General features: G+C 33.5%; 1 non-coding gene across 1 annotated transcript; it reads left to right on the forward strand.

Moving 5' to 3' along the window:
* Nucleotides 1–7392: 7392 nt before the first annotated feature.
* LOC138385474 (U2 spliceosomal RNA) lies at nt 7393–7589 on the forward strand. The gene has a single exon (XR_011233721.1). It is a non-coding gene; the product is annotated as a U2 spliceosomal RNA (small nuclear RNA).
* Nucleotides 7590–15773: the final 8184 nt, after the last annotated feature.

Raw genomic sequence — 15773 nt, forward strand, 5'->3', positions numbered from 1 at the left:
GAGATGGTTCCAGATCCTTGAGAAAGTCATTCCTGGGTCATAAAACTGACAAAAGACACATTTAGTTTTAGGAGGATTTACATACACTCGAGAGAAATACAGAAAGTACTTAAAAGTAAAAGTTTTATAAAGAAAATTATAAGTTTCCTAAGAAAAAGGAAAACAGGGAAATTCCTTCCTTTATTTTCAATGGGGAGAATTAAGCCTCTTATTTTTAATTTATATTTGCCCTTACAGCATCACTGTTCTCCTTACAAGAATCAAACAAGCAAAGAATAGAAAGAAAAATACAAGAAGGTTGAGAGTCATCTGTTATACAAATCGAAGGCATAGACAATGCAATGATCCTGACATAGTGGACTCTTGAGAACATACTTGAAGGATCAGATTGGAGGTATCCAGTTGCCTTTAACACAGATTGTGACACCTTCCTCCCTTAATCTATGCATATTTAGTTTAAGTAATATAATTTCTTGTTTCTCTATTTATTCTATAGTATTTGTTTGTTAAGGTATTTCTAAAAAATAAAATATATATCTATAAGGATGAAAATAAAAATGACTTATAATCAAACAAATTTAACATGCTATAATTTCCAGTAGTAGTTTATACTTACATATTTTAATATGTCTCAAATAATAGTGTATATATAATTTTTTGCTAGGTCTTTAAATAAATTTTTACATATGTTTTCATGTCTGCAATTAATTTTAGAATTCTTCACAATGTATTATATTGTCTAAGCTGTGCCTGTTAGTCTCTGAATCAGTAATTCACACTCCAGGAGTGGTTAACTAGCATTTCTCAGAAATACCACACTACAGAGGCTGCTACAGTGAATAATTTAGCTATCTTTATGCCCTTCTGCACCAGAGGCTTTGTATAATCTATAATGGAAGTGAGTTTCTATTGATGAAATTAGTTAATTAGCAAAATGCATGTTAGAAATTATATTGACAATGAATGGATTATCTAGAATAGAGCAACTTCCCCATCTTTGCATAAGCGTGGTATAAAAACTTAAGAAGCACTTTAACATGTAATGTTGGGAAGACTCCCGAGGCTTGATCCCTAAATTTGCCATATTCTGATCCCTTTCTGAGAATCCCTAGTTACATCGTCCTATTGGATGGTTAAATGAATAATGTGGCTGGAATATAGTCCCATTTGCTTTCTATGGAGGAAGTTTGAGAACTCTGAAAAATACCTTAGAGAAATTTTCTTTCACTTTCTTATTAAATGCATGCTTAAAATAAAAGCCAATATGTGTGGCAGAGAAGGACCAGAGATTGTGTTTCATTAAAACTTTTTAGTGGGATGATTTTGGAGGAGCAGCTACTCCTTACCTAGGGCTGCTGGTGGCAACTAAAAATGCCAAAATAATTTATAGTTGTTTAAGGCTAATTTGGATTATCCCAGTTTGGAATATAAATGCTTCTTTTATTGCATTTCCTTAGAAACACTATTATATTGATTGAATCTTTTTTTGTTTTGTTTTTCAGCTCATTATGGGGGTACAAAAGTTCAGGCTATATATATTGCTCATGCCTCCCCATCCCCCCGAGTCTGAGCTTCAATTGTGTCCATTCCCTGGACAGTGCACATCGCACTCATCATGTAGGTGTGCACCCATCCCCTCCCCGCACCCCATCCCCCCCAGTCAGAACTTCAAGCGTGTCCATTCCCCAGGCAGTGCGCATCGCACTCATCAAGTAGGTATACACCCATCCCTTCCACCCAGCCCCGACCTCTGTTAGATACCCAATTGGTGTTATTCCCAAATGAGCACTCAGGGAAACCAGTTTGCTGGTGAGTACATATGGTGCTTATTTTTCCATTCTTGGGATACTTCACTTAATAGCAACACAATTCACAATCACAAAGATGTGGAAACAACCCAAATGCCCATCAATTCATGAATGGATTAGCAAAATGTGGTATATGTATACCATGGAATATTACTCAGCTATTAGAAATAATGGTGATATGGCATCTCTTTGGTTCTCCTGGAGAGAGTTGATTGAATCTTTTATAAAGATATACAACAACTTATTAGTATGAATTGATGGGCCTATGGGTGACAAACAATGTAGCAAAGAACATCTTTGTTCATGACTCTTTGAATTTCTTATTATTTTATTGGTGTACAATGCTAAAAGTGATATTACTTCTTCAATATATGATTGTAACTTTTTATAGTGTCAAATTATTTTCCAGAAAATATATGACAGTTTATAATCCCTTCGTTTCTCTGAAAGATAGGAAGTTGCCTCAATATTCTCCAAATCATCTTTTATTTGGAATGTCATGGGAATGAAAAACAAGTCAAACCTCCTGACATTTCAGGACAAACTATCTTTACCAACCATCTATTTTCTCTATTTCCACTCTGTGTGCACAGCGTACACACACATATAGATAAGCAGCAACCTATGGAGTGGAATCATTTTAACCACGGGTGTGATCAAGGAATACTTTAGATGCCTTGAGATGGCAATAGCTGGAAGAAAATATCAAGACATTAAATTCAAAAAAGCAAACTTATCGGTCCTTTCCAAAACAAATAATGAATAGAACACACTGAACGAGAATAGCCTACACCAAAAAGTGGGTACATAAGATGTGGAAATGATTTGTTTTTTGCACATTTTATGAATAATATGGTGGATTACTCTCTTTGGGAAAGTTTAAGATATAGTCAATATAATATTTTAAAAATTTATTTGTGATCATGGCTGGTGGGGTCTAGAGGCAAAAGGGGACTATAGGCAAAATGAGAGGACTGTCTAGAGAAGAGGCTTATTTTGCTGTGTTTCTGGGTGAGTGTGTATATGTGCCCACATGTGTGAATCCATGTTGCTATTTGTGCCAACTTTGGATTGGGTCTTATAATGTGGAAAATGTGACCCCTCTATGAATTGCAACAGTATTTTGCCATGCTTTATCCCTGAATCATCAGTAGTCAGAAAACTAGGATGGGAGTTAAGTGAAAGGGTAGAGCGTAACTCCTTTCATATCCTTTGCACTTTTTAAATCTTACAATTGTATCTGCTAATCTCGTAATTTAAAAAATATATATATGAAAACAGAAAATCTTAAGCCAGAAGCTACAGCACAATTAAAATAATTATGTAAATTATAAATAGATGTATAAAAGTGAAATAATTGAGTAAATAGAATTTTTAGTTATAAATTTTAACTGAGTCTATATTTTTATGATTAATATTCAATACAAAGTAGTTAGAATGAATGTGATGATCAAAGTAAAATCATACCATAAATATATAATAGTAGTTGTGCTATTTTTATGAAAGAATAACTACAGCTGAATCTGTGCTAGTAAAGACAGGTCTGAACTATTATTCAGTTAATTTGCTTACAAAGAAAAGAATCAAATTCAACTGTTCAAACTCCCAGCACATAAGTTAATAATCAATACATGAAAAGTTTATCTCTATAGTACAAGTTCTTGAGGCCCTTCTTATGCTTATATTCTGAGTCTATTTTTACTCTTTAATTTTAATTTTTATTTTTTTATCTTAGTGGGTGAACTCTCTGACTCTAGAGAGATCCATGGGAACTCAGTAAATAAGTAGTAGTATTTCATCACTATTTCCCAAAATGCAATACTGTAAATTCTTTTTGTGCTTGAACTTGATATGTGGTCTGATGAAAGACTTGTTTGACTATGAAAATGTTTGCAGAATGAAGGCAATAGAGGAGGATAAGACGGGGAGCTCATTTATATGTAAATGACTTTGTAAAGAAGTCATAAAGCATGTATTTCTCCATGTTATAAAAAATTTTCAATACCCTGAAAAATAGCCTTGTTACAAGAAATTAAGTTAAGGGAAAACACAATATCTTAATCGGTAAAACAAGTGTCTGGTTATCTGATATCAATGAAAATTTTTCTGGGGACCAAATGTAACCACTTAAACTAACAAGAAGTAATGTGATCAAAGTCTTATCATCCACAGAATATTCTAAGCTATCATTTTCTCTTCCAGCAACTATCAAAGTAATGTTAAAAGAGTATATTTTTAAAATCAGACACATAAACCATGGCACATATTATCATTACTTATTAGAAAAATACATCTTCAAAATGGTATAACTCTTTTGTGTTGAAACAGAGTGGACATGATTAAAGAAAACTTTTAAAAAACATTTTATATACATTATTGTTTAGTCACAAGACTAGTTATAGAACTTTGAAATTTAAAGAAGCTTGAAACCTAACTTTAAGTAGATTGAATGACATATCTCATATTTGTAAATATTACTTATATCTGTGAAAAGTTTGCAAGACTTTTAGACTTTAATCTGATTCAATTATTAAAAAAAAACCTAGTGTATATTTTGGTCATTGTGCTGCTCAAACTAAGTCACAGAAAGGAAAAGCAACTAGATTAATGACATCTCAAGAGAAAGAATCAGAACCCATTCGTTTTATAATTCCAACATGTTTTAAATAATGTTGTTATAAAGTGAAAGTTTCAAATGTCACAAGTTATAAAAGATAAGGCCATTCTGTACTAGTATGCATCTTACACACAGAAACTACAACAACTTGCAAACTTGCATATCTTTGATATACTTGCAAATGGTAGTATCTATAGGAAATTATTCCACTCGATGAGCATGCCTCATTCCTTAAAGAGTTTGCATTTAGTGATTATTTCTACCACTTATCCCTTTATTTCCAAATCCTTTAAATATAATTTATGTTTCAGAAAAAAAAAGAAATGTATTGGATAAACTTTTGAGTAGCTAGCAGGAGAAAAGCAGTATAAAATTATTTTGAAGAAAAGGTAAGCATAGAAAAAATGTGAAGGCATTGAAATATTATAACAGGGTAATATCTATCTGAATCACCTTTAAAATAATTCATATGGAGACTTTCAATTCAAGTATCAAATAAGTGTGCATGCTTTGACTCTGTCCCAAGGTCTTATTTAAATAGGCAAATAAAGATTAACTTCTTAGAATGTTGAAAAATAAGTATTAATCAGTAGACCAAAGCTTTTGAGTAATTCAAGGAAGATCAAGGCAGATCAAATCATACTGGAGGTTAATAACCCAAAAGGAACTTCTAAATTAAATTGAAAATTTGACTAGTGAAATAAAGATAAGCCTGCTGTACATCTACACAAGACATAGGCCCCCATTAAAAAAAAAACTATTCAAAACAATCACATTTAAGGCACATTTGTATTAGTTTGCTAAGACTGCTAGTAACAAAGACTGAAAAATGGGTAGGTTAAACAATGGAAATTTACTGTCTCACAGTTCTGGAGGCTAAAGGTTTGCAATCAGGTGATCAGCAGAGTCAGTTCCTTCCAAGGGTTTTTGGGTAAGGATCTGTTCTAGTTCTCTCTCCTTGGCTTGTAGATGGTAGTATTCTCTGTGTCTTCATAATGTCTTTCCGACATGCATATGTGTTTCTGTGTCCAAATTTGCTCTTCTTGTAAGAATGGCAATCATATTGCTTTAGGGCCCACCCTAATAACCTCAGTAGGGGAGGAAACATATTTTTTTCCTTCTAACCATCTTAGGTTCATTGGCTCAGGCCACAGTAACAAAAGACAGATTAACATGAGAAAAGCATACACGTTTATTTAATACAACTTTTATGTTACATGGGAGTCTTCATAAGTAAATGAAGATCCAAAGAAACAGTTAAACCTGAATATTTTTATAGCAGGCTTGGTACAAATGGAAAGTAATGGAGAAATATAACAGGGCAAAAAGAAGAGTATGAGCTAAGGGTAACAAAGTGTGAGAAACTTAGCAAGACCTGTATTCTCTGATTCCTCTGTGTCCCTTCATCTTCAGAGGTAAGGATGTTCCTTTCCACTGGGTATAGGGAGGGTACTTTTCACATAACAGTCTTATGTCTTACTTCAAGTGAGGGACAGAAAATCCTTCCTATGTTTTAAGACTTGCTTCAGGAGAAGGTCTAAAGTCATTCCTCAAATTTCTTTAGCTTGAAATACTCAATATGCCAAAGTGCTACGTTTTGTGTAGTATGTCCTGAACTCCATTACTTCATCCTTACTTTGATTATCTTTGCAAAAACCTTATCTCCAAACCAGATAAAATCATATTCTGAGATATTGAGAGCTCTAACATATCTTGTGGGGAGCACAAATCAGTCTATAACAATATTTTCATGAGATTTTTGGACATTAAGAAAATAAAGAAACACACTGGAATTCTAGACAACTCTCCCTAACCAAAGTCACATACACAAAAGTGATAGTGATAATCCTTTCATTCATCTGGGAGTTACCACATCTTCTACAATGGCAGGAATCCATTGCTGGTCCCTCAATTTTCATTAAATATACTGACCCAACTTTTTTTTAATGATGAAATTTCTATTTACCTAACTGATAAAATAATTTCTTCTAGAAGAAGTCCGTAGAGCAATGAATTACAACGTCTACTCTGCCACTCCATGAGCTTGAATCACAAGGGATATGCTCACTCTTCCAGTATTTGCTTCCTTTTCCCAGCCATATCAAAGGGCTGATGATGATAACCTTGCTTTGAGGGATGCCTTGCGAAATTGCTCTGGGAAATTAATCTACACTTATGTGCTCTAATAAGTATTTTGTTTTTGCATTGTTATTTTAGAACACTGTGCATTATGTGACATAATGTTCTTTTAAAGTGGATATCCAAATGAATTTTCTTATTGATCTTGTTTCAGAGAATAACTTTAATTCTGAGTTTTTTTCATACCATAGAATCTATAAAATACATCGCTGAGAATATTTTGTAGTGGATTCTAGAAGGTCTAGCATAATTTGTGATCACTCATTTGAAAAGAATATTTTTTTAGGGTATAGAATTTAGGTTAACTTATTGTTTCATTTTAGATCCATCCCTTGGTTTTCTTCCTTCACTTTCCTCTACTTTTCTTTTTATTAAATTTTTTATTAGTATATAAAAGTTGTATATATTTTGGGAGTATATGTTATGTATTGATACCTGTATACAATATGTAATGATCATATCAGGGTAATTGGGTTATCTATCACCTCAAACATTTATGCTTTCTTTTTGTTGGGAACATTACAATTCTTTTTTAGGTATTTTGAAATATACAGTAAGTTATTGTTAACTATGATTTCCCTACTGTACTATTGAATACTAGAACTTAATCTTTCTCTCTGTGTTTTTCTAACCCTTAGGAACCTTCTCGTCATCCCCCTTCCCTTCCTAGCCTCAGGTAACCCCCATTCTACTCTCTACCTCAATGAGATCCACTTTCTTAGCTCCCACATAAGAGTGAGAACATGTGATATTTGTCTTCCTGTGCCTGGCTTATTTCACTTAACTTAATGACTTCCAGTTCCATTTATGTTGCTGCAAATGACAGGATTTCATTCTATTGGCCTTTGGCTAAGATCAAGCATAGTATGTCTTCTTATCAGTTTAATATCTGATATATCCTCTAGTTTTCATTTGTTGTTCTTTGTTGTTGAAAAGAAATACAGCATATGGTTACATATACTTACTTTACCTCACACCTTTTTGAGCAAATGCTGTCTCTGCCTCTTCCTAGGTGTGAAACTGTAGAAAAGTTATTTAACCTATAAAAGCCCTGTCTCTTCTTCTTTACAAAAGGGTTATTATTAGTGTCCAACTGATAAGATTTTTGAGAGGATTAAATGAAATAATGCATATATAGCAAAAGGCATATGGAATAATGCATATATAGCAAAAGCCAGACCATCATTAGCTATCATTGATGTTAAAAACATCCTTAAACTTTCTGTTAATAATAAATAAATATGACTATGCATATGTGCATACAATTTTATATATGTAATTTTCACATATATATGCTCATGAATGTATATGTGTGTATATATTAATATATGTATATGTATTTGAACCACAGACATTTTGGCCATTGCATATAAATAGTCTCTTTATATTTTTGTTTTCTATTTTATTCTAGTAAATCCAACATAGCCAGTTTTAAGAGAATCTGATAGCTTGGCATCCAGCAGAGAACATATATTCAGGATAATGCTCACAGCTTGCTATAAATGCATGTCAATGAATACAACCTGAATCAACCATAAAAAGTGTTTTGCAGAAAAATAAAGAAAATGGAAAATATAAGTATATTCTAATCTGTTTCTAGAAAAAAGGAAATGTGTGCATGAAATACCATTAAACTAAAGGCTGATACATGATATGTCAAAATGTATTCAATGTTGTCATCTGAGGTTCAAACAGCATTCTATTCTTAGAAATTCCTTTTATTTAAAGTGTCTCCTTTTCCCACACAGTTCAGTGAAATCACTTTTCTTTTGTGAAAATGAAACACACTGTCTTGGAAAGCATGTTTATGCTATCATTTGCTTTAACTAGTTGGTAGTATTCGAATTAAAATTAAAGTTTGCACCAACCAAAACTCCCCTTTCTGTCTTAGTCTTATCATATTTCTATACATTTTTCTTCCCAGATTCTTTATTCCCTTCCCCATCTCATCTTCATGCATTTTCTAATGTTTACTAGAATACATGTGTACACAGATGTGCCTTTTAAACTACTCTCTAATTTTCTTTATATTTTTTCTCCCTAAATTGTCCTTTAGTATTTAGAGAAGAAGGTAATAGGCAAATCAACAAGGGGAGAAATTGATTTCTGATATTATTTACAACCCTGAAATATTTTCAGTTCATCAATTATACAGCTCTGATCAAATTCTATACATCCTTTATCAGGAAAAAAAATGGGAATAAGCAATCTGCTTTATCTAAAAATATATTTTCAATAATCAGAGTATCAAATAAACAGTGTGCTTTGGGTTTTATGTTTATCCATCTAGAATACACCACATCAAAGTCATTGCACTCAGGATGATTGTAGAATGCATTATCCAGCAAAGATACAGGGTAATTAAAAAGCATCAACTCAATTGTGTCTACTGTGTATCTCTAATTTCTAGCCTCCTTCCTCATTCCATCAAGTCAATGGCAAAATTCCTTCATGCCAATTTATATTGTCTAGCCCTGAATTTTTTGAGAAGTCTGGCTCCAGCATACCAAATTGCAGGCAAACTTCCAAGAGATCAAATGTGTTGGTGACTTTAAAAAAAAAAAAAAAAATGCTGTGTGTAACTATGGTTTAGAACCCTAAGAAACATGACCAAAAGGCATTCTAAAAGTTCTTGCTGAAAACAATTTTCTTTTGAGAATATATGAAATGACTTATGTTAAAATTAAGAGACACAATTACAAACACTGGGAACAGAGGAAGTATTAGTTTTCCCTATATTAAGGAATTTGAGAGCACATTCCAGATATAGAACTCCAATTCTGAATCAGATATGTACATTAATGCTTCGTGATTTGTTTCTTTGTCAATGAAAGGATAATTTTTATAATAATTTGAGAAAAGGAAATCTAAGCAAGACATTTATTTAGTTTCCTTTTCATTTGAATTTATTTTATTTAGCATACACTTATAGCTGCTGCTATAGAATACTTAAAAATCTTCTTCAAATAAATGACCTAATTAAATCTCAAAAACCCATCTTGATATTTATTCTCTATTTCAAATTTCACTGACAGTCCCATAACAAAACCCATGTAGTGACCTTAATATAAGGAAATTTTTGAAGTGGAGAAATATATATAATAACACCTCACCTATTCCAAAATTAGCTATAGGGATCAACCCCCTTTTTGGAACTAGACTGTGATATTAATAGATGTAAAGAAAGTATGTATACACACTGGCATTTTAACTTGAAAGTCAAACATGAAAGCTGGAGGCAAAAACTAGAGTCTTTATTTCAGAGGATTACAGAATCATTGTCTATTTCAATCAGCCATGATAGAATCTTTAAAATGGGAGATAGAAAATCTCTTTCATTTTAAAAACATTTATAAATATTTATTATTTTCTTTACACTTTTTTCAAGCCATCACTGATTATAAAGTTCATAAGGACAGAGATTGTGTCCTTCTTGTTCTGCCCTTTAGTACCTAGCAGACTACTTATATGATCAGCTATTAGATAAAACACAGGATGCCTAGTTAAATGTTCCTCTGAGACATACTTACACTAAAATATTATCTGTTGTTTATCTGAAATTTAAATAACTTAGCATTCTGCATTTTATTTCCTAAATTTCTAACCCTACCTGTGTGCTGATAAATGGAGAAATAAATGCCTATTTTAAAATATTTTCTAAAGCTTACAAGTTTGTACTGAAGAAAGTGGTAAATATAGTAATTTTACAATAATTTCCACTTAAAAAAATTAATATATGAAGTAATTTGTGTCTATAAAAATAAATATTTAGTCCAGAAACATTCCTCCTAAGGTAGACACTTAAGATTTTCCTATCCGCTCTCTAAAGTATATTTCCACAATACAGTGATCCTTGAACAACATAGGTTTGAACTGTGTGGGGCCACTTATATGTGTATTTTTAAAAATAAATATTTTGGAAAATTTTTTACAAATTTATAACAATTTGAAAAATGTTGCAAATAAATCACATAGCCTAGAATATCAAAAAAATAAGAAAAAGTTCTGCATGTCGTGAATACATAAAATATATATAGATGCTAATCTATTTTGTCATTTACTACCACAAAATATACAAAATCTATTATAAAATGTTAAAGTTTGTCAAAATTTATGTATACAATCACTTACAGACCGTACATGGTGCCATTCACAGTCAAAAAAAAATGTAAACAAATGTAAGGATGCAGTATTAAATTATAACTCTTAAAATTAACTGTAGTATGTTAGGTTTGTTCCAGGTGGGAATCCAAAAATTATTATAAAGCCTGTGAAACAAAAGCTGCAGGAGTCTGGAGAGTCCAAGGTTATAAATCTAACTTCAACCACAGACAGCTGCAGCCACGCTGGCATTCCTGTGCCTGCTGATAAGGATGAAGCTACCCCCTCCCCTATCTCTACAGGTGTTACTCACTCCCCCTGGAAGAAACTCTCTATAAAACCCAAGGCTTTCCCTTCCCTCGGAGTGGACGCTTTTTCGTCTCCACCCATCTGCACCCAGATGCTCAATATAAACAGCATTTTGCTACACATGAGGCTTTGTGTCTCTTTCTCTCGGCTCTGGACCTAACATAGTATAAACCATACTACAGTATTAATTTTATAGCCACCACCTGTTGGTATTGAGGTGCACGCAGTCGTTTCAAGTATCTGCTTAAAGCACTGTGTGAGCTAATCATTGCCACGTGAGCAGTTCCTCTGCAATAAATAGTGCGTGGTAGTAAAAAGTAATCTCTCATGATTCTTGTGTATTTTTCATCATGTTTAGTGCAAACCTTAAACCTTGGATAACACCATGGGACCAATATGAAATGCTGCTAATGATGTTTGAAGTGCTTTCAAGAAGCAGAGAAAAGTCATGACATTACAGAAAAACGTTGAATTGCTTAATAGGTACCTAGATTGAGGTCTGCAGCTAGCTAATATGTACCTAGATTGAGGTTGCCTGCCATTTCAAGATAATTAATCCAGCATAAGCACCATCGTAAGAAAAGAAGAGGAAGTTCCTGAAGCCCTGCTGCAGCTACACCAACAGGTACAAAACCCTTGCACTTGTTGTGAAATGTCTTTTTATCTTGTATCGAAAATACAGCTTTTATTTGGGTGTAGGACTGCTATAAGAAATGCATACCTACAGATTCTAGTATGATTCTAGAAAAAGCAAAGTTATTATATATAACTTAAAGCAAAAGGAAGGTATAGGATATAATGCTGGAGAATTTAATGCCAGCAAAGGGTAGTTTGATAATTTTAGAAAGAGGTTTACGTCAAAAAATATCCAGATAATAGGAGAAGCAGCTTCTGCTGACCAAGAGGCAGCAGATGAGTTCCCAGATACCATTAAAAAAATCACTGAAGGTGAAGGATATCTGCCTGAACATGTTTTGAATGCAGACAAAAATGCCCTATTCTGAGAAAAAAAAAAAAAAAGCCACAAAGGACATTTACCAGTAAGGAAGACAAGTGAACACCAGGATTGAAGGCAGGAAGGGGTAAAGCTAACTCTACTGTTTTGTGAAAATGCAGTTGAGTTTATGATCAGGACTGCCCTTATCTATAAATCTGATAAATCCCATCTGCCAGTCTTTTGTTTGTAAAAAAAAAAAAAGAAGAACTGGACAATGAAAACCCTTTTCCCTGGATTGGTTCTATTGAGGCTTTGTCTCTGAAGTCAGGAAGTCATTGCCAATAAGAGACTGCCTTTTAAAATTCTCTTGATATTGAACAATGCCCCTAGCCACCCAGAGCCCCATGAGTTTAACACTGAAGGCCATAAGAGTGGTCTAAGTGCCTCCAAAGACAATCTCTCTAATTTAGCTTCTAGATCAGGGGGTCATAAGGACCTTTAAGGCTTGTTACACACAATACTTTATGGAAAATATTGTCAATTCTATGGGAGAGAACACCAATAGAGATAACATCATAAATGTCTGGAAGGATGCCAGACATTGGTATAGGAAATATATCAATGTATATTTGAAGATGCCATCATTGGTATAGGAAAAGCCGTGAAAGACATCAGGACTTAAACAATAAATTCTTGCTGGAGAAAACTGTCCAGACATTGTGTATGACTTCACAGGATATACCACAAAGCCGATCAAGAAAATCTTGAAAAATATTTTGAATATAGCAAAATAAGTGGGGGGAGTGAAGGATTTCAAGATATGGAATTTAGAAAAATTCCAGAGCTAATATAGACACCACACAAGAATTATATATATATATATATATATACATATATATATATTTTTTTTTTTTTGAGACAGAATCTCACTCTGTTGCTGAGGCTAGAGTGCCATGGCATCAGCCTAGCTCACAGCAACCTCAAACACCTAGGCTTAAGCAATCCTTCTCTCTCAGCCTCCCGAGTAGCTGGGACTACAGGCATGTGCCACCATGCCCAGCTAATTTTTTTCTATATATATTTTTAGCTGTCCAGATATTTTCTTTCTATTTTTAGTAGAGACAGGGTCTTGCTCTTGCTCAGGCTGGTCTCGAACTCCTGACCTCGAGCGATCCTCCCGCCTCAGCCTCCCAGAGTGCTAGGATTACAGGCATGAGCCACCGCGCCTGGCCCACACAAGAAGAATTAATAAAAGATAACTTGATGGAGATGAGTGCTTTCAAACCGGTACTGAAAAAATGAGGAAAAATAAGTAGAATAAGCAGTGCCTGCAAACTACTTACATTAGACAATCTTGCAGAAAGGTTTTGATTATACAAGACTACTTTTGATTTCTTTTACAACATGGGCCCTTCTATGATAAGAGCACAGAAATTAAAGCAAATAGTAGAATAAGGGTCGGTACCATATACTAACATTTTTTTATAAATGAAAAGCAAAAAGTCAAACAAAAATTATGATGAATTTGCGTAGAGTTACACTGAGTGTTCCTGTCTCTGCTACCTCCCCTTTCATCTATTTTACCTCTTCTACCTCTGCTACCCATGAAACAGCACAACAAAATCCCTCCTCTTTCTCCTCTTCCTCAGCCTATTCAATATGAAGAAGATGAGGATGAAGACCCCATGTGTACAGTGGAGTCCTACATTTATAAAACAAATTTCACACATACAGAGAAAAAGGACTGGGAGGATATGCCTCAAAATATTATCTGGGGTGCCTCTGGAGATTAAGTTGAGTATAGAACAGAAAAGACTTTGGTTTTCTTCTTTACTTGTCTTATTTTTAAAAATTTGTATAGATTAATTTTATAGTTAAAATAAAAATACATTTGACCCTTATAAAACACAACTTTGAACTGTGAAGGTCTACTTATATGCAGATATTTTTCAGTGAAAGTTATACCAAGTGTGTCTGTCTCTCCTGCATCCCCTTATACCTCTTCAGCTCTGTCACCCATGAGACAGCAAAAAAAAAAAAAACCCTTCTTTTCCTCCTCTTCCTCAGCCTACTCAACATGAAGATGACAAGGATGAAGACCTTTATCATGACCCACTTCCACTTAATGAGAGGTAAATATATTTTCTCTTCTTTATGATTTCCTAACATTTGCTTTTTTCTAGCTTACTTTACTGTAAGAATACAGTATATGATACATATAACATACAAAAAATGTGTTAATCAACTGTTTATGTCATAGTAATGCTTCCAGTCAACAGTAGGTTAATAGTACTTCAGTTTTAGGGGAGTCAAAAGTTATAAGCAGATTTTAAACTGTGAGGGGGTCAGCACCCCTAAACTCTACATTGTTCAAGAGCCAACTCTATTTCTAAATTGTTTGTTTGCTTTTTGCTTTTGTTTAAACTTATAAGAATAAAAACATGAGGAACTGAGAGGAGAGAATCATCAATATTTCCCACCTGCTTATTATTTATAACCTCTTCCTGATAATTGAATATCTGAAGTCATTTGGGTTTTAAATATATATTTTTTAATTTGTACGAATTTATGGGGTACATGAGAAATTTTGCTACATGTATATAATGTGTAATCATCAAGTCCTGGTATTTAGCGTGTTCATCATCCAAGTAAAATACATTTTTGTCGGGTACAGTCACCTTACTCTGCTAACCATCACTTAACTTATTCCTTCTATCTTACTGTGTGTTTGCACTCTTTAGCCCACTTGTCTTCATCTTTCCCCCTCTGCCACTTACTATTCCCAGTCTCTGTTTTCTGTCTTTCCACTCTCTACCTCCGTATGATCAAATATTTTTGCTCCCACACGTAAGTGAGGAGCAAGGAGATATTTGTCTTTTTGTGCCTGGCTTATTTCACTTAAGATAATGACCCCTACTTCCTTCCATGTTGCTGCAAATGACATGATTTTATTCTTTTTTATGGTTAAATAGTATTTCATTGTGTATATATGCCACATTTTCTTTACCTTTGCATTTGTGGATGAACAGATAGGTTGATTCCATATCTTTACTATTATGAATAGTGCTGTAATAAACATGTAAGTGCAGGTATCCCTTTGATATATTGATGTCTTTTACTTTGAATAGATACCCAGTAGCAATTTTGCTGGATTGAATGCTAATTCTACTTTTCATTTTTTTGAGAAATCTCCATACTGTTTTCCATAATGGCTGTACTAGTTTACATTTTCATCAACAGTGTATAAGTGTTCTGTTTTCTCCACACTCTCACCAACATCTGTTATTTTTTGTCTTTTAAATGATAGCCACTCTTACTGGGGTAAAATGATATCTCATTGTGGTTTTTATTTGCATTTCTCTGATGCTTAGTGATGTTGAGCATTTTTTTCATATACCTGTTGGTCATTTCTAAGTCTTCTTTTGATAAATATCTATTCATATCCTTTGCTCACTTTTTAATGGGATTATTTTTTTTCTATTGAGTTGACTCCCTTGTATATTTCAAATATTAGTCCCTTGTTGGATGAATAGTTTGCAAACATTTTCTCCCATTCAATAGTCTCTTCCCTCTGTTGCTTGTTTCCTTTCCTCTAAAAACCTTTGGTTTAAAATAGTCCCATTTGCCTAGTTTTGTTTTTGTTGCCTATGCTTTCAAGGTTTTAGTCATAAATTCTTTGCCTAGACCAATATCCAGGAGAGTTTTCCCTAGTTTTCTTCTAGCATAGTTTTGAGTCTTGTATTTAAGTCTTTAATACATTTTGAGTTGATTTTTGTATATATTAAGAAATAAAAGAATCCAGTTTCATTCTTCTGCATGTGGCTATCCAGTTTTCCCAGCACCATTTACTGAAGAGGGTATC

This window comes from Eulemur rufifrons, chromosome 6 (assembly GCF_041146395.1).
Source record: "Eulemur rufifrons isolate Redbay chromosome 6, OSU_ERuf_1, whole genome shotgun sequence".
In the NCBI taxonomy this organism is placed as follows: Eukaryota; Metazoa; Chordata; class Mammalia; order Primates; family Lemuridae; genus Eulemur; species Eulemur rufifrons.